This window comes from Oryx dammah, unplaced genomic scaffold (assembly GCF_014754425.2).
Source record: "Oryx dammah isolate SB20612 unplaced genomic scaffold, SCBI_Odam_1.1 HiC_scaffold_3, whole genome shotgun sequence".
NCBI classification, from domain to species: domain Eukaryota; kingdom Metazoa; phylum Chordata; class Mammalia; order Artiodactyla; family Bovidae; genus Oryx; species Oryx dammah.
The window spans coordinates 59,495,061-59,519,351 of record NW_024070187.1 but is presented as its reverse complement, the minus strand read 5'-3'; the positions used below and the strand labels follow the sequence as shown (position 1 = coordinate 59,519,351).

General features: G+C 41.8%; 1 protein-coding gene across 6 annotated transcripts in view; it reads left to right on the top strand.

Annotated features, from left to right (window-relative positions):
• The window catches only part of APBB2 (amyloid beta precursor protein binding family B member 2), a 376,132-nt gene that overhangs the window by 82,246 nt on the left and 269,595 nt on the right, over window positions 1-24,291 (top strand). For all 6 annotated transcript variants that reach the window (XM_040238101.1, XM_040238100.1, XM_040238096.1 and 3 more), the window contains exon 2: window positions 165-320. The gene's annotated coding sequence lies outside the window, so the exon portion shown is untranslated. The remainder of the gene's footprint in view (window positions 1-164; window positions 321-24,291) is intronic.

Here is a 24,291-nt window from a genome sequence, read left to right as displayed (position 1 = left end):
AAGGTATCTTTAGGAGACCTTGTAAACTGTTGTCTCTGTTCATTAATGATTTTAAACATTTGGACGATGCTGGGGGTTCTCCTGCCAGACATACAGTCCTGAGAGAGAGAGAGTGTTTGTGACTGTGAATTCCTCTAATGGATTCTGGCCTTCGCCCCCTCCAGGTTGGAGCTGCTGTGGGTGAGCTGCTGCCGTCCGTAGCCAAGCATGCTGTGGTTGGATCTGCCCAGCCGGGGAACAGAAACGTTTGCTGGATGGAAAATCCATAAAAGAAAGCTCCTGTGAAAGTCTGAGACAGACGATAACTTAAGCAAGATCAGGTTCGTATAAGATCAGAGAGGCTGGGTAAAGTGGATTGGGTCACATGGGGAAGGTGGTTTTTGTTATTTCATGGAGTGTTTTTGAGACAATCCTAAATAATCATTCCCAGTTATTTGAGGGATTCCTGGCCATCGTACAAATGGCATAAAGCCTGGCAAACTTCTGTATACGGTGTATAGTTATCCTCCTTTCTTTCTTTTCTTTTCCCTTCTCCTCTGTCTCATCCTCTCTCTCACAGAGAAGAGAGAAAGGTCTTAAGCTTAGCAGATGTACAACAAACCACAACCAGATCACCCATAATTACTGCTTGATCTTGGCTTTATTTTGGGGAGAAAGCCTGGACTTGTCCTGAGACTCTCAGAGACTTGGCCTCATGTGTGTTTCCACACTAGGAAGAGAGGATTGTGGAGACCTGCCACATTTTGAGGGAGGCAGGGTACTTCTGTGTGTGTTCCTTTGGTTTGCTTGGCAAATTTTTACCTACTCTTAAATCTCTCTCCAAACAAAAGCTAGCAACACACTCCTTTTCAACAATGTGTGCACTTGGTGTTAAGATACCCAGGACAAAGGAGAAGAAATGTCCTGAAAACAGTAGGAATGTAACTAAATGCAACATAGCCTTGCTGTGAAGCAGGAGAAGGAAAGTGCGTAACCCGCCTCACACGTGGCAGTAAGGTGGGAAAGAATTCATTCTGAGAAAGACTATCATACAGGGACAGACACTGAAAACACTTTGTATTCAGTGTTCAGTGGTTACACATAATAAGTAGAAGGGAATTACACGTAATAAGCAGAAGGGGATGAGTCAGTGGTCTTCAGAGCCTGTGAAGTAGTGAGTGTCTGTTGGCTTTGCCCACCCAGCATCTCTTTCCTCCTTTCAATAAATCGTCTGGATTTCCCCTGAGCCATCAGTCACCCTTGCTTTGTTCTCAGCCCATGTAGTTAGAGGAGGCGATGACTCCATTGCCTCTGTCATGGGCATGTGGCATCAACTTGGCTAGTCAGGGTCACAAGGATCCGTTGTGGAGGTATGGAATTATGAAACTGTTGCAGAGAGCTTTTTCCTATCTGTGGGTTTCTTAAGCTGGAGCTGCTAGTGACCCTCTTTGCTACCACGTAGGAAGACCCTTTCTGAGAATGAAGTCAACATAGAGGAGATCAGAGTAGGCTGATGGTGGAAACGGAATGGGGCTGGGGGGCCACATGAACAGAGACACCCACCTTACACCCACCATGGGTGGCCCCAGACCCGCAGCCCCCAAAGCCAGCAACTCCAGTTTCACTCTCCCAGAAGGTTAGCTAGGTAGTTTGAATTAGGGGTTGATCACTTATATCCCCAAACATCCTGATTTGCCATACCTTTCAGTGTGAAGTCTTTGCATGAAGTGACCGTGGCTCAGCCCCTGTCCTCAGGGGCATGCAATGATAGGCCAGATCAGATCAGCGTTAGGCTAGCTGACCCACAGAGTCAAAGTGTGTCACCAGAGGTAAGAGCAAAATTCTGTGGGAGTCAAAGAGATGCAGAATTATTATTATTCTTATTATTCTGCTGGCTTGGAAAGAGACTAGCAGAGAGAGCTGTTATTTCACAGAGGAGGAACAGGCACATATTTAGAACTATATTTAATTCAATTACTTGCTTTTTTGAGTCTGAAAGAAAGGGAGGCTTTCCAGAGCCTATAGTTAATTGCAGATAAGGCAGATAATTTCAGAGTTTCACCAGTAGTAGAATCTTGGTATTTACTGTAAACACAATTGTTTCGGGAGCAGCCAAATGAGAGGTTATCAAAAAGTTGTCCAGAATTGAACACCAGAGGGGAACAGCTGCTCTTCTCACCAAAAACATAAATTGGCTTTCTGGTGTAAGCAGAATTCCAAATGCATCGTGAACTTTACTGATTTGTTTCCTCTTCTCAAGGTTGGGCTTTATGATTATTACTTTGTGTTTTTATAATTGACCTTATTTGAGTTAAAAAAAAATTAATAGTCTGTGTTTAGAGGAAGCTGTTATAGGTTTCAGAAAAGCTGAGCAGAAAGTGGAGTTTCCATACTCTTTGCCCTGTTGTTGTTATTGAGTCACTAGGTCATGTCCAACTCTTTATGACCCCATGGGCTGCAGCACGCCAGGCTTCCTTGTCCTTCACTATCTCCCAGAGCTTGCTCAAATCCATGTTCTTTGAGTCAGTGATGCCATCCAAGCATCTCATCTTCTGCCACTCCTTTCTCCTCCTGCCCTCAATCTTTCCCAGCATCAGGGTCTTTTCCAATGAGTCAGCTCTTCGCATCAGGTGGCCAGAGTATTGAAGCTTCTGCATCAGTCCTTCTAGTGAATATTCAGGGTTGATTTCCTTTCGGATTGACTGTTTTGATCTCCTTGCTGTCCAGAGGAGTCTCCAACACCACAATTCAAAAGCGTCAATTCTTTGGCGCTTAGCCTTCTTTTTTGGTCCGACTCTCACATCCATACATGACTACTGGAAAAATCATAGCTTTGACTCTACGAACCTCTGTTGGCAAAGTAATGTCTCTGCTTTTAAATACACTGTTTAGGTCTGTCATAGCTTTTCTTCCAAGTAGCAAGTGTCTTTTAACTTCGTGCCTGCAGTCAACACCATCCACAATGATTTTGGAACTGAAAAATATAAAACCTGTCACTATTTCCATTGTTTCCCCATCTATTTACCATGAAGTGATGGGACCAGATGCCATGATCCTAGTGTTTTGAATGTTGAGTTTTTACTCAGCTTTTTTACTCTCCTATTTCACCTTCATCAAGAGGCTCTTTAGTTCCTCTTCACTTTCTGCCTTTAGAGTGGTATCATCTGTATATCCAAGATTGTTGATATTTCTGCTGGCATTCTTGATTTCAGCTTATGATTCATCCAGCCTGGCATTTGGCAACATGTACTCTGCATATAAGTTAAATAAGCAGGGTGACAATATACAGCCTTGATGTACTTCTTTCCCAATTTTGAACCAGCCCATTGTTCTATGTCTGGTTCTAACTGTTGCTTAATGACCTGCATACAGGTTTCTCTCAGGAGGCAGGTAGGATTACATCTGTCTTAATCATTACCAATGATTACTGACTGAAGGATTTACATGTTTGGTATATTATTTCAAGAATTTAAAGTGTTTTCATTAATGATTATATGAATTGAGTCTTTACACAAAGAAAGATAAAATTTATAAAATGATTATTTTGCTAAATTAAAACTGTCGATTGAAATGTCTTGGGTTTGGGGATTGTAGTATTGTTTTACGCTGTATGCAAATTGGGCCTTTTTTGTAATATGAAGTGCTGCTGCTGCTGCTGCTAAGTCACTTCAGTAGTGTCTGACTCTGTGCAGTCCACCAGGCTCCCCCGTCCCTGGGATTCTCCAGGCAAGAACACTGGAGTGGGTTGCCATTTCCTTCTCCAGTGCATGAAAGTGAAAAGTGAAAGTGAAGTTGCTCAGTCGTGTCTGAGTCTTCGTGACCCGATGACTGTAGCCTACACTTTTATCCTTGATTGTGCTGTTTTTGCCTTTTGTTGGTATGGTTCTCAATAGACTGCTTGCTGTGAAGACATTAATTATATTAGAAACATAAGGACTGCAAATTTTTATCTCTTCTTTAGTTATGACTTTGTAAAAATTGTGAATGCATAAAGATCAGAAAATGAAAAAAGTGCTTTATTGTGATGTTTGGATTCTAGTTGGCCATTTTATTTTGTTTTCTAGTAAAGTTACAATTTTGACTTTTATTTTTAATGTGAAAAAATATTAATTTTGTCTTTGTGAGATTCAGAGACATTTCTCCTCCCTGTCATATAGCTAAAAGCAGACATCTGTTATTGGATTTTAATCAGATTTTAAAATCACACGATTAGATTTAGAACATGTTTTCTGCAATTCCATTAGTAGGTCAAGCCCTGCCTCCTGTTTTCCGGAGGGCTCAGTTCTCCAGGATGGCTTATCTGCTTCCTGCTCTTTCTTTGTAATCTTCTCATTTCCACCTGTGTGGAGCTTACGTGTTTGTTACCTGGCCCCTTTGCTTTCCTTGCAGTCCTTTGGTAGATAAGGTCACTTCATAAAAGGACATCCACGGAGCAACATGGAATTACTCTTTATTTTCATTTAAGAGAAAAAAACAATAGGTAAGCTTTTGTTTATTTCTCTAGGGTATCACGAATTTTTTAACCTGGTCACTCCTTTCAGTGTTTTCTTTCTCTTTGGTGTCCTTTTAAAAAATCCTTGTGACCTATTCACAGAAGGATGAATGACCCTCTGAGGAGTGTAGTATAATGTTCTAGTAGGCTATGGCCTTGTTGGTTTTGCTTTTCTTAGGGAACTGAAACACAGTAGGGCTAAGTGAAGGTAACTTCTGAATTGCCCTTTAGTTTGAACGGAGCCTTATGCAGTCTGAAGTTAGAGGTTTGAAGGGACTGAGCTGCTGCCGTTGGAGTTGTGGTGCCATTACACTTGTGAAGGTTCCTGCTTATTTATAATAATATGGTTGCAGATAAAGCCAAAATCAGGTCAATGTGGTCACATTTGGTGAGGCTGGTGCAAGAATGAAGAGCATGTCTGGAACTGGCTTTCATTAGGAGAAACCACGTTCCTGTGAAACCTCTAATGAGGATGTTTATGGTAAAGGTACATATTAATTGAGTTTGGAATGTTGCATCTTTTGATTTTTTGCGTGTCTTTAAAAAACCTGTAAGGTACTAGGTTTCCTTTAAAGGCCTTCAAAGGTACTGTACTCCGGTGACATGTAGTCAGTTTTTGTTTATTTTAGTATAATTACTGATATAAGAACAAGCAGTGGTTTCTCAGTCCCGTAATGATCTATAATGAAGGAAACATTTAATCTGATGATACTGTCTGAATATGACCTATATACATGATATGGTAACTGTTTAGAACTTCTCAAGTTTCCGAATTGATTATTACTGTTCAAAAAGAATTGATCTTCATTTATGAACAAAAATAAGTTTATTGGATGTTTTTGCATAGACAGTGTCCAAGACAGTAATTTATTTTGAAAACAAATATCAACATCAGTCTAGCTTTCATTAGGAAATTGCTGTATATAGTTTGCTGCTGCTAAGTCACTTCAGTCGTGTCCGACTCTGTGCGACCCCATAGACGGCAGCCCACCAGGCTCCCCTGTCCCTGGGATTCTCCAGGCAAGAACACTGGAGTGGGTTGCCATTTCCTTCTCCAGTGCATGAAAGTAAAAAGTGAAAGTGAAGCCACTCAGTCTTGTCCAACCCTCAGCGACCCCATGGACTGCAGCCTTCCAGCTTCCTCTGTCCATAGGATTTTCCAGGCAAGAATACTGGAGTGGGGTGCCATTGTCTTCTCCATATAGTTCGCTAGTGTGTTCTTTTTAAGAATTGAAGGAAACAGTTTTTCTTGTATTCTTCATGCTGCTGAGGCCCTTTGAGGACAAAATTTAGAGTCTTTGTAACCAGTCCATGCTTGGTGTCTTAGTGGTTTTCTTGATGACTTTAGGTTGTAAATAGTTTGTGAGTGCTGTGGCTCTTTTCTGGTGTCCGGTTCAAGTATGACAGTGGCGGTGCCTGGGCAGGTAAGAGGCAGTTAGTGGCTTTACCAGAGCCTTATCTCAGAAATAGAAAGTCTGGAGTTCCAACCGTGACTTTAGGCCCTCGATGATTGTAAAGTTGGATGAAAAATGACCACTGATCTTGAGGGAGGCATTAATTTGTGAGTGCTAAGAGATGCTGAATTAATTTTACTTGGTTCAGTGCAATTCAGTTAAATTCCAAATGAACTTGTTAACAGTATTAAGAAAGTCAACTTTGGTAGTTGCTGGAAGGAACAAAATGAAGTATCCTAGGGGAGAGAGAGCCAGAATACAAGCCCTTGTGGGAGAGCTAACACTTTATTGAGCTTGTCTAGTGCGCTGAGGACTTAAGCACTTTCTCAGCTCTTGGTGGGACTGGATGGGGTGGGGAGAATCCTCACAAGCATCCTACGAGAGAGACAGTGTTACCTGTTTTACAGATGAAGATGTTCTGGAGCTGAGAGATCGAATGGTTTTATCCAGGTCTCCCAGCTACTGATTTAAATTTGAATCTGAACTTGTTTCTCAAATTTCGTGATATACCTGTATAAGTAAAAAGCTTTGCACAGCTTACAAAGTGGTTGGTCTGTACAAAACTCTTATGTGTCTCTCTTTGTATATCTTTCATCATTATTATAACTAATGAGGTAATAAAGGCCCAAAGTTCTATATGAGTAGGATGTTTTGGAATTTCCAAGTAGAGAGTACATGGATGTAGGTTAATCTGGAGAAGTGGCATTTTGTTATTTTTGATAAATAAGTAGGTAGGAGGTTGTCAGTGGATGGGGGTTTTTCAAGGCTTTTTACCTGAGGAAAATACCTAATCAGACCCTCAGAGGCAGAAATAAAAATGCACAACTGTTTGGAGGTCTGTCCATGATTTTACAGCCGAGATATGTGGCCTAGCCACATACTCGGTCAACCTGCTGTCAGCTACCTGGAGGTATCTGGTTGCTGAGGGAATCAGACACTCCCAAGCAGCTTACTTAGAGAAGGAAGGAAGGAAGAATGTCATCCTGGACTTCCCTGGCGCTCCCCGACTATCCCTGACCCTGACTCTGCACTTCTTGTCTGGGGAGCTTCGGGCTTCTTGGCAGTGTCTGCCATGGATGCCCCGTGGCATTTGACCATGAGGAGGGATCAAGGTGTTCAACTCTATGATGGTTTCAGACTTCCAGTGTTTCCATCTGCTAGTATTCACAGTTGAGTACCGCTCTGGTCTCCATGGACTTCAGCCTGCCAGGCTCCTCTATCCATGGAATTTTCCTGGCAAGAATGCTGGAGTGGGTTGCCATATTCTGCTCCAGGGATCTTTCAGACCCAGCAGTTGAACCTGAGTCTCTAGCACTGCAGACGGATTCTTTTACCACTGAGTCACTGGGGAAGTCCCGATAAATGTGTCCCCTCCCCAAATTCACATGGTAAAATCCTAACCTCCAAAGATGATGGTATGAGGAGGTGGTGGCTTTGGGAGGTGCTTAAGTCATGAGGCTGGAGCCCTGATTACTGCCATATAAAAGAGGCTCCAGAGACATCCTGGCTCCTTCTACCATTTGAGAACACCGCGGGAACTCCAGCAGTGAATTGGGAAGAGGGCCCTCACCAGATGGTGGCTGTGCTGGCGCCTCGAGCTGGACATCCAGCCTCCAGAACTGTGAGAAAGAATACATTTCTGTCTTCTGTAAGCCACCCAGTCTGTGGTGTTTCGTCACAGCATCCCGTGTGCACTAGGATAAACACCTAGGAGATGGTAATCCCTCTACCCCTACCCGCCCGTTCCTGCAGTTGTGTCTTAGACAAAGAATGGAGAAAAAAATAGAAGGTCAGCTGCGCGGCACTCTTCGCGAAGCTGTGATTGCCAGCCTCCAGCTTTGATGCATGATGCTTCTGGTTTCGTTTGTAGAATCTGTGTTGTCTAGAAGAGCGTGACTTGTGCTGTGATGGGTTGATTGTCTGGCAGTTCCGTGATGTGGTTTGAGACAAAGCAGGTCAGTTGTAATACTTACATTATATGCAGAAAAGGGACTGCTATTTGAGACTGAATTATCTTATAAAGTAGATGCCCCTGGAGGGCAATTTGGTAACATATTTCAAAATTTAAAATCACCAGCAATTTCATATAGGTTTTGTTAACTCTGGGCCAAGATATTTGTACAAGTTTTAATCTCATAGCTTATTTGTAATTTGTAAAGAATGGAGGAGCTCTATATGTGTGCCAATTTGGAATTATATCATTTATATATATATATATACACACACATATACATATGTGCATTTATCTATATAAAATGAAAAAAATCTTTTCCAAATCATGTGAATACCATTTCCTTTTGTATAAATGTTTTAATGGTACTTACATCTTGTTCCCCATGGAAAAATATGTACTGTTATTACACTGAAAAACTTTTCTTTCTTTTCTGTATTATTTGAGTTTTCTAGCCATTTTCGCTTATTCATTTTCTTTCCTTTTAAACAAGAATAAAGAGCTAGCTGGGCAGTGTATGATCATGACCATAACCATTCATAATATTTTTAATACAGTTTATAAAACCTTACTGAATGTTTTTAAAAACACTGTAAGTTTCCCCCCTTTTCTTGCCTCTTTACATGCAGAAGAGATAGGTGATTTTTATGGGCAGAGTGGTAAAGTATATGCTAAGCCAGCGAACGTTCCCTTGAAAGCTTTTTAGTTAAAACATTGAGTTGAGAATGAAAAAAGAGAAAGATATTTACCAAATGTGATTTGAAGGACAAAGAATCCCATCGTGCTGAAGTGTGTCTGAAAGTGTACTCTTATGCTCAGTTTGTTTGCTTTAAATATGAGCTTTGGACTGAATTGTATTTGCTTTTCAGACCACAAGGTTGGAGGTGGCCGTGGAAGTCTCCAAAATCTGATTGCTAATCAGGAGGGCTGTTTGCTAAGAAAGGCCTGCCTGTTTGGACTAGAAGTAATGACTGATGCACAGATAAAGCCAGGGTGCCTGTTAAGTAACTTCTGACTTCTGTGTCTAGATTTCGCTTTCCCCTTAATTAAAATCCCCCAGAAAGGAGTCATAGGTCAAAGGAGGTGACTCCCCTAAACTCTTCCAGTAACAGTAACTGCTGACTCTTCTGCTGTTGGTAAGGTGCTCTGGAAACCTTTGTATCCATTTCTTTATGGTGTGACTTACCCCGGAGAAGGGATAGGCTACCCACTCCAGTATTCTTAGGCTTCCCTTGTGGCTCAGCTGGTAAAGAATCCTCCTGCAATATGGGAGAGCTGGCTTTGATCCTTGGGTTGGGAAGATCCCTGGAGAAGGGAAAGGTTACCCATTCTAGTATTCTGGCCTGGAGAATCCCATGGGATCACAAAGAGTGGACATGACTGAGCGACTTTCACTTCGCCTCCTGTGGTCTTAGTTTGGATGCTGAAATTTAATAATAGAAAGATAACAATTTTTCTTTAGCATGTAGGCAGTTGTGGTGTGGAGAACAAATCCATTGTTAACATCCCTTAACTGTACATATTTCAGTCTCTTATCCTTGATGTTTTTATTTTTAAAAATCTATAAAACCATGGAAATTTTTCTAGTTTCCACAATAATTTTAGTAACTTTTTTCCCCTGAAATGATTTGATAAATAGCTCATCAGTATTATTTAACTTGTCTTCCTTTCTTTCTGTACAGCTTCTGTATTGACATCTGACCCTCTTACTCTTAGTTACCACAAGAATTATACCCTCCCCCCTATATTGGAAGGTATTTGAACCAGAGTATAGAAATTATAATGTTAGAAGGTTAATACAAAGTACATATGTGTATGTATTGGTGTATGTATAGAATTAATGTAATTTTTTTAAAATATAGAAAAGTCTAAACATGTTTGTCACTGTATATCATGAGTGAGAAAAACCAATACTACCTTCAGTTAATATTCAGTTCCCAAAAGAATGTGATATTTTAAAAATTCAGGGTAACCAGTGCCTGGTATGGGGATTGGAAACTCACATGCCTACCAGGACCTGACAGAAAAGTAAGCAAGTGAACTGGAGCTTAAAGGGGGAAAAAAGGGCACAGTTCAGTTAAATTCACTCAGTCGTGTCCGACTCTTTGTGACCCCATGAATCGCAGCACGCCAGGCCTCCCTGTTCATCACCAACTCCCAGAGTTCACTCAGACTCCCGTCCATCGAGTCGGTGATGCCATCCAGCCATCTCATCCTCGGTCGTCCCCTTCTCCTCCTGCCCCCAATCCCTCCCAGCACCAGAGTCTTTTCCAGTGAGTCAGCTCTTCGCATGAGGTGGCCAAAGTACTGGAGTTTCAGCTTTAGCATCATTCCTTCCAAAGAACACCCAGGACCAATCTCCTTCAGAATGGACTGGTTGGATCTTCTTGCAGTCCAAGGGACTCTCAAGAGTCTTCTCCAACACCGCAGTTCAAAAGTATCAATTCTTCGGCGCTCAGCTTTCTTCACAGTCCAACTCTCGCATCCATACATGACCACTGGAAAAACCATAGCCTTGACTAGATGGACCTTTGTTGGCAAAGTAATGTCTCTGCTTTCACTCAGCTATTCAGGAACAAGGGCCGGTGTTGCCTGATCTTCCAGTGATCTTGTCATATTTTGAGAAAAGATATGCATCTGGATTTTCCTGACTCTTCCCACTTTTCAGATGTTAACAGTACACTTAAAATAATTCGAACATCGTCCTCTTGGATTTTCCCCTGTGATGGTCTTTGTCAGCAAGTGTTATTGCTTCCTGTAGAGTAGGTGATGGGGGGGCCTGAGAAGCTTGTGGCGTGGCTCTTGCCTTCTCAGAGCACACAGTTTAGATGGGCCAGTGTGATGTGGATGGTTGGTACAAGCGCTAAAGACCACAGGAACCCTGAGGAGGTAGAAACCAACATGAGCCATACCATCCTGGGGAGAAGTCCTAGAGGAGATGGGACCTGCAGGGAACCTGAGGGGGCAGCAAGGGCCTGAGGCTCAGAGCACTGCAGGGGGCCAGGGAGGGCGATGGAGGGCAGAGGCAAGGGTGACGGAAAGGTTTGAGGCATTGAGACAGGGCTGAGCACGCCAGGAGATGGTGGAGAGCCTTGGAGCAGGTCTGTGCCCGAAAGGGGATGCCCTCTGAGCAGGTGACGCTGTGTCCCCCCTGCCACTTGAAGGGTGACAGGAGAGGCAAGACCTGAGCATGGGGGGAACGAATCCTGGACGTGCACAGCCGTCAGGGGTAAGGAGCAGGGTCTCAGCTGGGGCTTTGTTCCTCTCAGTGAAGTGAACTGTTATTCTTAGGAAAAGAAACACTTTTCCAAGGTCCAGCCAGTCCATCAGAAACCTTATTGACTCAGCCATCGGAACATAGCCACATTGCTACCTTGACCTGAGCCACCATGCTGTTTTGCCTGAGTCATTCCAGGGGCCTCTTCGCTTCTTCCCTTGATTCTGTGCTCGTCTCTCTCTCTCTTCTCGGTAGAGTGATCCTGTTCAGACTCACGTCACTCTAGGGCACCCCTCTGCTCAGAACTTGCAATGATTTCTTTGTCCTCACAGTAGAAGATACAAGTCCTTCCGATTACCTGACCAACTCCGTAACGAGCCCCCTCCTTCCCTCTTGGACCTCATCACCTCACGTTCTCCCCTGGGTTAAGTCTACTCCAGCCACACTGGCCTTTGACCACACTGAGCACATGTCTGCCTCAGGGCTTTTACTTTTGCTGTTTCTTCTTCCTGTATCCTTTCCCCCAGGTACCCACATGATGAACTTTCTCTCTTACGTAAACCTTTGCTCAGATGTTACCGTCCAGTGAAACCTACCTGCCTACCCTGATGGTATTGAATATTGCAAACTTTCCTGCCCCTCCTGCCCCTCTTCCCCAAATCCCTCTTATCCTTCTTTATTTTTTTCCTGTAGAGCTTATTCTTTTATAACACATTGCCTACTTACATTTTAAATGATTATCTTTCTACCTCACTCTAACATAAATTTGTACGGTAGGAATTTGCTTAAATATAAATTGCAAAAGGCAGGGATTTGAGGGTTTGCATTCACTTATATATTCCCATCATCTAGAATAGTTGCTTGGTGGGGAGTGGGTGCCTGATAATGACTTGTTGCCTGGATGAATAAGTGGCTATCAAGAGGCACACAGTGTCTACTGGCCTGTCATGTTCGTCACTGAGAATTAAGGAAAATAAGAAGCCCTGTCCTCAGAGCACATGGTCGAGTGGGGAGACGGCCAGGAATACAAAACATTGAGTTAATACAGTGTGTCCAAAGTTCTGAGCAAACACAAGTAACAGTGCAGATAAAAGGTGAGAAGATCACTTGTCCTGCTTTAGAGGTTTCATCTTCTAGAGAGGATGTGATATACGTTGAGAAGAAGAATGACCAGGACTGTGCTGATGGAGTGGAGAGGTTGGAAGTGACTGGGGAGGGATCCCAGGGGTGGGAATAACAGGATTTGGTGAATGACGAGGAGCAGAGGGCTGATGGCCAGGGCTTGTAGGTGGTGAATGACGAGGAGCAGAGGGCTGATGGCCAGGGCTTGTAGGTGGTAATATTGTCTGTATTAAGAAAGGCAGGTAGAGGAGACAAGGTTGGAAGTGGCCACTGGAGACCCCAGGAAGGATGTGATGGAGAATGAGAAATACAAGATAGCTCCAAGGTTTTATTTTGGGAAGTTAGGAGGCTACAGATTCCCATGTCCTGATCAGGGAAGTTGGGAAGGAAAATATATTTGCAGAACAGTAGGGGAAGTGATGTGTGTATCTTATCAGACTCAGTTCCATGAGGGCAGGGATCTGCTTTAGTGACATATCTCTAGCACCTCGAATGGTGCCTGCTAAATAGTACAGTCTCAGTAAATGTTTATGGAATTGATAAATAACATAGTTAAATTTGGAGGACGTAAACAGTTATAAGGTCAGAAATTGTTGAGGTTTAAATTGATATTAAACACCTTTAAATGATGCTGGTTTTGGTATTTCTTTTAAAAAGAGCTTTGGTAATCATTTTGTGGTTTACCAAATTTGGTGGACAGGCTCTTGTGTCCATGGGATTTTCCAGGCAAGAATACTGGAGTAGGTTGCCATTCATTTCCTTCTCCAGGGGATCTTTCCCACCCAGGGATCAAACCTGGGTCTCCTGCATTGCAGGTGGATTCTTTACCAAGTGAGCTGGTAGCTGGTAGCTCAGTTGGTAATCAGTTAGATACAGGATTTTTAAATGTTACATTTCACTCATGATATTCCTGGCCACACACCTCATTTGAATAGAAGTCTTGATTTCAGTATGTGTCTGTGCATGTGTGTTTTATTGAAGTATAACTTTTCTTAGCAATATTAAATTAGTTTTAGGTATACAGCACTTAGTGTTATTTTTTTAAACCCACTTGCTATCCAGAGTTGGCAGCACAGAAGAACACAGCAGTAAGTAACTCTTCATGCAAAGACACGAATGTCTGCATGAAAAGGTATACATGAAATAAGTGAGAATGTATTTTTTCACACTTGCCTTCCATTATGATAAATGTCAACTGAGTGTCCTGATGTTTTCTTGTGGTGATCTTTGTTACAGTGCAAATTGCTTTAAAAAAAAAAAAAGAAAGAAAGAAAAGCAGCTGAGGCTTAGTGTGACCCATTGCCAATGACTTTTCTTTAAGATTGTATTTGGTGTGTGACAAAGTATTTTATAAAGGAAGTGAAAATTATATACTGTTTTTTTTGTTGTTGTTATAAAAATGAGAGTGGTACTGGGACATTGTTGAATGTAATATCCTTTCATTATAAAGAAAGTTAGTTAATTTCCAGAATAGTGAGAATTGAGTTATTAGTTTATTGTCAAGCCTCTGGCACTGGTCAGAATGAATGGAAATAGAGCCCTGCCATAGCAGTGGTTCCAGCAGGGCAAGGGGCTGACTTGTGTCCCCGCAAGATTCCTATGTTGAAGGCATAACCCTCAGTACTTTGGAATGTGATTGTATGTTTGGAGATAGGGTCTTTAGAGAAGCAGTTAAGTTAAAATGAGGTCATGGAGGTGGACTTTAATTCGTTATGACCGGTGTTCTTATAAGACAAGGAAATTTGGACACAGACACATGTAGTGAGAAGACCAGGGCAGGAAATGGCAGAAAGGCAGCGTCTAAGGCCAGGAGAGAGGGCTTAGAACAGAGCAGCTTTGTCGATAGTGACACCTTGATCTTGGACTTGGAGATCTCTGTTGTGTAAGCTGTGCCAGCTGTGGTGGCTAGTTAGGGCAGCCCTAGCAAACTAACACGGGCAGAAGCCAGGCTTGTTCGGGGAAGTGTCCTCACCATCACTTCATGCATCACCTGGTTTCAGCATCACAGTCTGGATGTCTGGAAGAGGGTGATTCCCTGGGGCCCTGGTTATTCCCCAACAGAATGTGTCGATCTAAATGCCCATGGCATTGCCAGGCAGCTACAGTGGTGATTCCTTGGTGTATTTATTCACTTCTGATTATTTTTGCTGGAAGCTGCCTGCCTCATCTGCATTGCCATTTCCCTCAGAAACTCAATGAAGAGTATGAGATGAGGTGGAGGCGCTTATCTTACAACTTTCCGTGATTTGATGTCTCAACTTCATTGATGTGTGTATTCCACGCTTTGAAGAATGGAGGAGAGGTCTGGGAAGACGGGGAGGCTTTGTGGACGGCCGTCTTTGCTGTGAATTGGACCCTGTGTGTAAGACACCGGGGTTTCAAGCCAAGTCCGCTTTCTCAGGAGACCGTCTCTGGCATCTTGAAATTCAAGCGAAGCTTAATTTAATCCGTGGTTTTCACAGTCAGTCTGTAGGCTGTGTTGCTTACAGTAGGAGTTGGAAAACCATTGGCTTCCTTTGGCCTGATTGTTTGAATTTGATTTACTGGGAAATTTGAGAAGCAGAGCACCAGAGGCATTGCAGAAAACTGAAAAAAATTTGCACTCCACATTCCAATAGATCTGCTTGCACAATGAGTAGGGCAAGTGGAGTATGTAATCAATGAGTTTTGTTCCATGTCTGCTATGCTCAGAGAACGCAGGGGGTGGGAACTTTTCTTCTTGAATTCTTTCTTGACTGGGTTGAGAGCATCCGAAGGGCTATTATGAAGTATTCCCATCCTCTACAGCATGTCCACGGTCCAGTAGGCATGCTTGATGTTAATACACTTCTTCCCTGTGTTGGCCGACATTTCTGAATGATAGCATGAAGAGTGCTTCTTCAAATTCCTTCTTTTCATATATTTCTATTATGTAAGTGAGATGAGGCTATCATAAATGAGAGGAATTGAAAATCTTCTGCTTTAAGTTATGAAATAACATGTTTTGGCTATGTTACTGCCCGCCTGGCATTTTCAGTAAATTTTTATGGCTCATGGGGACAGGTGACCCTGAGTGCTTAGTAGCACCTGCAGTCTAAATAGTTCTCATTCCAGGGCCCACACAACAGAGTGTGTTTGAGAGTACTTGGAAGCAAAGTTTGAGCAACACATTGTACACTTAATCAAGAAACATTGTACTGGAATCCACCTTGCCTCAAATCCTTGGGAAGCCACTCTCCCCTCTGTCCTAAGATTTGGTTATAGTTCCCCTCTCTGTAAAGGAAGAAAGAGCAGATTGAAATTTCTAAAACAGGCTGAAAAATGAAAATACTTAGATAAGGGAAAAGATGGTGACAGAGCTGGTATTTGACAGTGACCAAAATCCATGTAGAAAGTCAGCCCTGAAAGGGTGCATTAGTAATGTTTATTCACCTAAATAAACTGTTTATCCAGCTTATTACTCTTTAACAAAAGTAGTTATTCCATGCTTAATTAATTGTAGACTATATATCCAAGAGATTCATGGGCCAGACTGTATTTTATTTGTAGAAAAAAACAAAACAAAAACCACCCTGAGAAAGGATGTAAATTGGAAAACTTATAGTGCAGAGGTCAAATCTTGGTCCGCAGCCTGTTTTTATATGGTTTACAACTCTAGAATGGTTTTCACATTTTTTAAGTGTTTCAAAAAAATTAAAAGAATAGTAATATTTTGTGACCTGTGAAAGTTATACATAGTTCAGTGTTTATCAGTCAAGTTTTATTGGCACATAGCTGTGCTTATTCACTGATGTATTGTTTCTGGCTCTTAACATCCTGCGGCAGCAGAGTTGAGTAATTGTGACTGTCTGTGGCTTGCAGAGTGAAAGTCACTTATTCTGGTGCTTTACAGAAAACCTTTGCCACTCAGGTTTAAACAGTTAGGTTTATTCATTTTAAAAAAATTATTATTATAATAATTATATTAGAAAATCCTCATGTAGACTCACCTTTTAATTTACAGAATTCCTTCCATAGCATCTCTAAAGATGGCCATTGAAAATCTTGGTCACTGGAAATTTAGTTGCAGTCATTAGGAAAGCAGACCAGCAGTTCTTTTTATTTTTCCCTAACCAAATCATTTATAACAAAAATTTAGTGAGTGCAGACTGTGCACTACCCATTTTTCAAACAAGAGGCATAAAGTGAAGTTGCTCATTTGTGTCTGACTCTTTGCGACCCCGTGGACTGTAGCCCACCAGGCTCCTCCATCCATGAGAATCTCCAGGCAAGAATACTGGAGTGGGTTGCCATTTCCTTCTCCAGGAGATCTTCCTAACCCAGGGATTGAACTTGCTTGGGACCATGCATTCTCATGGGAGGAGATGGCCATAAACAGATAAATATATGGTGTATCAGGATAATAACCATGGTGTAAGAAAGTTAAGGGAAAGGAGCTAGAGGCAAGAGAAGACTGCGTAAGAGGTATTGTTTTTGTTGTTCAGTTGCTCAGTCATGTCCGACTCTTTGTGACCCCATGGAGTGCAGCATGACACACTTACCTGTCCTTCATCTCCCAGAGCTTGTTCAAACTCATGTCCATTGATGCTATCAACTATCTCATCCTCTCTCATCCCCTTCTCCTCCTGCCTTCAATCTTTCCCAGCATCAGGGTATTTTCTAATGAGTTAGCTCTTCATATCAGGTGGCCAAAGTACTGGAGCTTCAGCATCAGTCCTTCCAATGAATAGCAGGGTTGGTTTCCTTTAGGATTGACTGGTTTGATCTCCTTGCAGTCCAAGGGACTCTCAGGAGCCTTCTCCAACACCACAGTTCAGAAGAACCAATTTTTCAGCGCTCAGCTTTCTTTATGGTCCATCTCTCACATCCATACATGACTATTGGAAAAACCATCGTTGTGACCATACGGACCTTAGTCGGCAAAGTAATGTCTCTGCTTTTTAATACATTGTCTAGGTTTGTCGTAGCTTTTCTTTCAAGGAGCAAGCGTCTTTTAATTTCATGGCTGCAGTCACCGTCCACAGTGATTTTGGAGCCTCAAAAAGTCTCTCACTGTTTGCATTGTTTCCGCATCTATTTGCCATGAAGTGATGGGACTGGATGCCATGATCTTCATTTTTTTGAATGCAGAGTTTTAAGCCGTCCTTTTCACTCTCCTCTTTCACCTTCATCAGGAGGCTCTTTAGTTCTTTACTTTCTGCCATAAGGGTGGTGTCATCTGCATATCTGAGGTTATTGATATTTCTCCCAGCAATCTTGATTCTAGCATGTGCTTCATCCAGCCTAGCATTTCACATGATATACTCTGCATATAAGTTAAATAAGCAGAGTGACAACAAACGGGCTTGGAATTTTCCTTTCCCAGTTTTGAATTAGAGGTGGTGAAGGTCTAAGGCCAACAGATACAAGAAAACGTGATCACCATCACTAATGATCAGGGGGATACAAATCAAAATCACAGTGACATAATCACCTCACATCTGTAAGAATGGCTGTTATCAAAAAGACAAGCACCAGCAGGTGCTGGTGAGGATGTGGAGAAAAGGAAACCCTGAGCACTGTTGGTTGGCATAGAAATTGGTGCAGCCACTGTACAACACAGTATGACATTTCCTCAAAAAATTAAAAACGGAACTACCATATGATCCAGCAATCCCACTTCTAGGTATATATCCTAAGGAAATTGAAACAGGGCCTTGAAGAGATATCTACATTCCCATGTTCACTGCAGTATTTGTCACAGTAGCCAAGATATGGAATAATCTAAATGTATGTCAACAGATGAATAGCTAAAGATGAGAAGATATTTTACATGATTACGCATATATACACATATATATGTATACATGCATACACACATATACATACACACTGTGGAGGAGTATTCAGCCTTGAGTAAGAAGGAAATCCTACCGTTTGTGACAATGTGGATGGACCTTGAGGGTATTATGCTAAGTAGAATAAGTCAGACAAAGAAAGACAAACACTCTATGGTATCACATAAATGTGGAATCAAAAACAGAAAATTAGAGAGTAGAACAGTGGCTGCAGGGGTGAGGTTTATTTCTGGGCTCACTATTCTGTTTTGTTTATCCTGGTGTCTGTTTTTATGCCAGTACTCTGCTGTTTTGATTACTGTAGCTTTGTAATATAGTCTAAAGTCCGAGAGGATTATGCTTTCAGCTTTGTTCTTTTGCCTCAGTATTGCTTTGAGAAGCATATTGTCAGCTTCCTGGAGCAAAGAACAGAGTGGAAAAGTGGAGGGGCAAGTCGAATTTTAGGGAGACACCTATGATACTTTTTAAGAGTGCCAACTTTGTTGTTTGCCTTCCTCTACTCTAACCCCGCCCACAGATATGTTGTGGCTCAGTGCTTGGCGTGCACACACAGGCACCTCCCTTAGTTCCTTCTGCTATTCCCTGGTCACTTTTCTCATGAATGCAGAAGAGCAAGCCTATAATATATGCCATTGGACACCCAAGAAAGGGTTTGGAGAGACCCACAATCCTATCTTTCATTTCTGAAAAATTCAAAGCATATTATTATTGATGGTAAGATTGAACATTTTATTAGTTTTTTAAAAGTCTCTTGTATAGTTGGACACAGAAGGAAAATTACAGTGAGACAGAAATTTAATACTTTGGTGAACTATATTCAGTTTTGGTTATTCTGGTTAAAAACAAAGGAAGCATTGATTTTTTTTTTTTTTTTAGCCTCTTTGATCCAAATGGTTTTAGTTTTCCACTGTTAGACATATTAAAACTTTGAAGACACAGAAGTACTATTCAGTAAACTGCTTCTTTCAGCAACGTCTGTGATGTCCTGGGGCACTGGAAGCCTTTGGTTTCCTTTCAAGGCAGGAACGGTTAACTCTGAATCAGTCCCTCTCTGTGCAAAGTCAGAACCTTTATATTTTGTACCAGGAGAGCAGAGAAGAATTTTTTTTTTAATGATTTGATATTTTAAAAATATTTGGCTTTTCATTCAACTTAGAGAATCCAAGGTTCTAATAACAGAATGGCCAATTTGGCCAACAAAGCTATCGAAAGAAGAATGCACACAAGCCAGTTTTAGGTGTTCTTTTGTAGAGGGTGGTTCCTGTAGGAGGAACTCAAACTATATTGCTGGTAAAACTCATTTTCCTTTGCTCTTTTTCTGGAATCTGGATGGAAACCAAGACCTGTGGCACATTCCCTGAATGTTCATAGCCCCCAGTTGGAGGCCTAGCTGAGGACCCATGGGGAAAACAACACCCTCTCTTTTCTATTTATGGTTATCAGCCATGTTGTAAAACTTAATTTATTTTACTTTAAGGTCAATGAAAAATAGTTGTCTGGAACTTTTACTTTTCAAGCACCAGAACAGGGTATGTTTTTGTTCCGTGGCTTTTGCTCATGGATAATAAGCTTTGCAACTCCGGATCATTTATGTGACCATGGGCCACTGGGCCTAGGGAACAGCCAGAGGGAGGGGCATTGTGTCAACACAGGGCAGGGGATGGGTGAGTGAGGCAGGGCCCTAGTGCTGAGTCGGTTTATGTAATTCTCCTCCGGAGACTCGATGCATGAACAGACATGTGGCCTGCACAGAAAGAGCACCGCCAGAGATGAGGCAAGCACTGTGGACAAGTTCAGCGAGGGGCCCTGGCTTCCTGACTGAAGAGAGCAGTAATACAGTTGGCTTTGAGTCAGGCCATGGAGAATCCCCGGTGGAACAGAGTCACGCAGTGGTGTCTTTGCATGAATTCTCACTTCAACTGTAAGCCTCAATTTTTCTCATTTATAAAATGGTGCCACTTCTTTTGACTGCACCATGTGGTGTATCAGATCTTAGATCCTTGACCAGGGATGGAACCTGCGCCCCCTGCAGTGGAAGGCAGAGTCTTAACCAGCCTGATGATGATATCTTTACCACCCATATTGCAGTACTTTTATGAGACTTCCAAAATGTACCACGGTGAAATACTCTTAATGTCGTTACTTCTTACTGTGGTTAATATTGTCAAACAGTGTCTGTTAAATATTTACGTAACTGTGATGATCTGTAGCTTTCCAAAGTTAGATCTAAAAAGAGATGCTGTTACTCATGGTGACTTATTAGACTAACTCCCCATAGGAAGGTTTTTATATGTGGAAATGTAGCTGATATCACACATGCAGTGAAGAGAGTCATTGATTAAAGTGGAGAGACGTCTCTGAACAGTATCTGAAAGGCCAAGTTCTCTTTTTCAGGCATAGGATGGTAGGGTATCTTAATGTGTCGGTGCCTAAAGTTCTGGATTTGAGTTGGCTATATAGCATGGGACTTGAAACTCTTCAATTCTTTAAGAAAACAAAAACCAATGCTTAAAAAAGAAATGGAACTTCCTAGGGTTTTTCTGAGACTTTAAGAACTTGAGTTGACTTAGAGAAGTAGGAGATGTGGTAAATTCCTTCCTGGGTATGTTCATTAAAACATTGTAAATTAAGCTGGAGAACCTGGAGCCTGAAGCATGTTAGTGTTGTATGAGGAGAAGGATATACATGTATGATATTAGGTTTAAAAAACACATTCCACACATTCAGTTGGAGATCCTAGTTGTGATTTGCTCCCCAAATCACATGTTATCAATACAATATTGATCCTTTTGCTAGAATGGCCTAACCACTTTTCTTTGAAATTGATGTTATAGGTAGTTTATGAGCCAGTCAAGAAAACTGACCTCATAGTCACACTCTATTTTTCCTTTTCTAAAATAGACTTTATCTTTTTGTAGAACAGTTTTAGATTTGCAGGCAGACTGGGATGGTGGTGCAGAGTTTTCACTAACCCTCTCATTCTATTTCCTCTATTATAAAAGGAACATTTTTACGTTCCTTTTATTGTTGTTCAATCACTAAGCTGTGCGCAACTCTTTGTGACCCCAAGGACTGCAGCACACCAAGCTTCCCTGTCCTTCAATATTTCCTACAGTTTGCTGAAAATCGTGTCCACTGAGTTGGTGATGCTATCTAACCATCACAACCTCTGCCACTCTTTTCTCTTTTTGCCTTCAATCTTTCCCAGCCTCAGAGTCTTTACCAATGAGTTGACTCTTTACATCAGGTGGCCAGAGTATTAGAACTTCAGCATCAGTCTTTCCAGTGAATATCCAGGGTTGATTAAAGTCCATGGTTTGTCCAGATTTCCTTTTTCTTAAGTCAAAACTGTCCTTTTCGCTCAAAACTTTCAGTTCAGTTCAGTTGCACAGTTGTGTCCAACTGTTTGTGACCCCATGGACTGCAGCACGCCAAGCCTCCCTGTCTATCACCAACTTCCGGAGTTTACTCAGACTCATGTCCATCGAGTCAGTGATGCCTTCCAACCATCTCATCCTCTGTTGTCCCCTTCTCCTCCTGCCTTCAGTCTTTCCCAGCATCAGGGTCTTTTCTAATGAGTCAGTTCTTTGCATCAGGTGGCCAAAGTATTGGAGTTTTAGCTTCAGCATCAGTCCTTCCAGTGAATATTCAGGACTGATTTCTCTTACGATGGACTGGTTGGATCTCCTTGCAGTCTAAGGGACTCTCAAGAGTCTTTTCCAACACCACAGTTCAAAAGCATCAATTCTTTGGCGCTCAGCTTTCTTTATCGTCCAACTTTCACATCCGTACAGGACTACTGGAAAAACCATAGCCTTGACTAGATGGACCTTTGTTGGCAAAGTAATGTCTCTGCTTTTTAATATGCTGTCTAGGTTGGTCGTAACTTTTCTTTCAAGCAGCAAGTGTCTCTTAATTTCATGGCTGCAGTCACTGTCTGGAGTAATTTTGGAGCCCAAGACAAGAAAGTCAGCCACTGTTTCCACTGTTTCCTCATCTGTTTACCATGAAGTGATGGGACCAGATGCTATGATCTTTGTTTTCTGAATGTTGAGTTTTAAGCCAACTTTTTCACTCTCCTCTTTCACTTTCATCAAGAGGCTCTTTAGTTCTTCTTCACTTTCTGCCATAATGCTGGTGTTATCGGCATATCTGAGGTTATTGATATTTCTCCCACCGATCTTGATTCCAGCTTGTGCTTCTTCCAGTCCAACGTTTCTCATGATGTACTCTGCATATAAGTTAAATAAGCAGGGTGACAATATACAGCCTTGACGTTCTCCTTTTCCTATTTGGAACCAGTCTGTTGTTCCCTGTCCAGTTCTAACTGTTGCTTCTTGACCTGCATACAGATTTCTGAGGAAGCAGGTCAGATGGTCTGGTATTCCCATCTCTTTCAGAATTTTCCACAGTTTATTGTGAGCCACACAGTCAAAGGCTTTGACATAGTCAGTAAAGCAGAAGTAGATGTTTTTCTGGAACTCTTGCTTTTTCTATGATCCCGTGAATGTTGGCAATTTGATCTCTGGTTCCTCTGCCTTTTCTAAATGCAGCTTGAGCATCTGGAAGTTCACAGTTCACGTACTGTTAAAGCCTGGCTTGGAGAATTTTTAGCATTACTTTGCTAGCATGTGAGATGGGTGCAGTTGTGCAATAGTTTGAGCATTCTTTGGCATTGCCTTTCTTTGGGATTGAAATGAAAACTAACCTTTTCCAGTCCTGTGGCCACTGCTGCGTTTTCCAGATTTGCTGTCATATTGAGTGCAGCACTTTTATAGCATCATCTTTTAGGATTTAAAATAGTTCAGCAGGAATTCCATCACTTCCACTGGCTTTGTTCATAGTGATGCGTCCTAAGGCCCACTTGACTTCTCATTCTAGGATGTCTGGCTTTAGGTGAGGGATCACACCATCGTGATTATCTGGGTCGTGAAGCTCTTTTTTGTACAGTTCTTCTGTGTATTCTTGCCACCTCTTCTTAATATCTTCTGCTTCTGTTAGGTTCATACCATTTCTATCCTTTTTTGTGCCCATCTTTGCATGAAATATTCCCTTGGTATCTCTAATTTTCTTGAAGAGATCTCTAGTCTTTCCCATTCTATTGTTTCCCTCTATTTGTTTGCATTCATCGCTGAAGGGGGCTTTCTTATCTCTCCTTGCTATTCTTTGGGACTCTGCATTCAAATGGATAGATCTTTCCTTTTCTCCTTTGCCTTTCCCTTCTCTTCTTTTCACAGCTATCTGTAAGGCCTCCTCAAACAACCATTTTGCCTTTTTGCATTTCTTTTTCTTGGGGATGGTCTTGATCACTTCCTCCTATACAGTGTCATGAACCTCCATCCATAGTCCTTCAGGCACTCTATCAGATCTAACCCCTTGAATCTGTTTGTCACTTCCACTGTATAGTCATAAGAGATTTGATTTAGGTCATATCTGAATGGTCTAGTGGTTTTCCCTACTGTCTTCAATTGAAGTCTACATTTGGCAATAAGGAGTTCATGATCTGAGCCACAGTCAGCTCCCAGTCTTGTTTTTGCTGACTGAATAGAGCTTCTCATCTTTTGCTGCAAAGAATATAATCAATCTGATTTCGGTATTGACTATCTGGTTATGTCCATGTGTAGAGTCTTCTCTTGTGTTGTTGGAAGAGGGTGTTTGCTATGACCAGTCTGTTCTCTTGGCAGAACTCTATTAGCCTTTGCCCTGCTTCATTCTGTACTCCAAAGCCAAGTTTGCCTGTTTCTCTAGGTATTTCTTGACTTCCTACTTTTGCATTCCAGTCCCCTATAATGAAAAGGATATCTTTTTTGGGTGTGTGTTCTAGAATGTCTTGTAGGTCTTCATAGAACCATTCAATTTCCGCTTCTTCAGCGTTACTGTTCAGGGCATAGACTTGGATTACCGTGATATTGAATGGTTTGCCCTTGAAATGAAGAGATATCATTCTGTCGTTTTTGAGATTGCATCCAAGTACTGCATTTCAGACTCTCTTGTTGACTATGATGGCTACTCCATTTCTTCTAAGGGATTCTTGCTCACAGTAGCAGATATAATGGTCATCTTGAGTTAAATTCACCCATTCCAGTCTATTTTAGTTTGCTGATTGCTAAAATGTTGATGTTCACAACTTTACCCCATCACATAGGGCAGATGTTTCTGAATAATAGTGGCTTTTTAATGATTATTGGTTGAGTGAATAAATACATAATATGCTCTACCTGCCCTTAAATTGTTATTAGGGAAGGATCAGGCCACCGTGC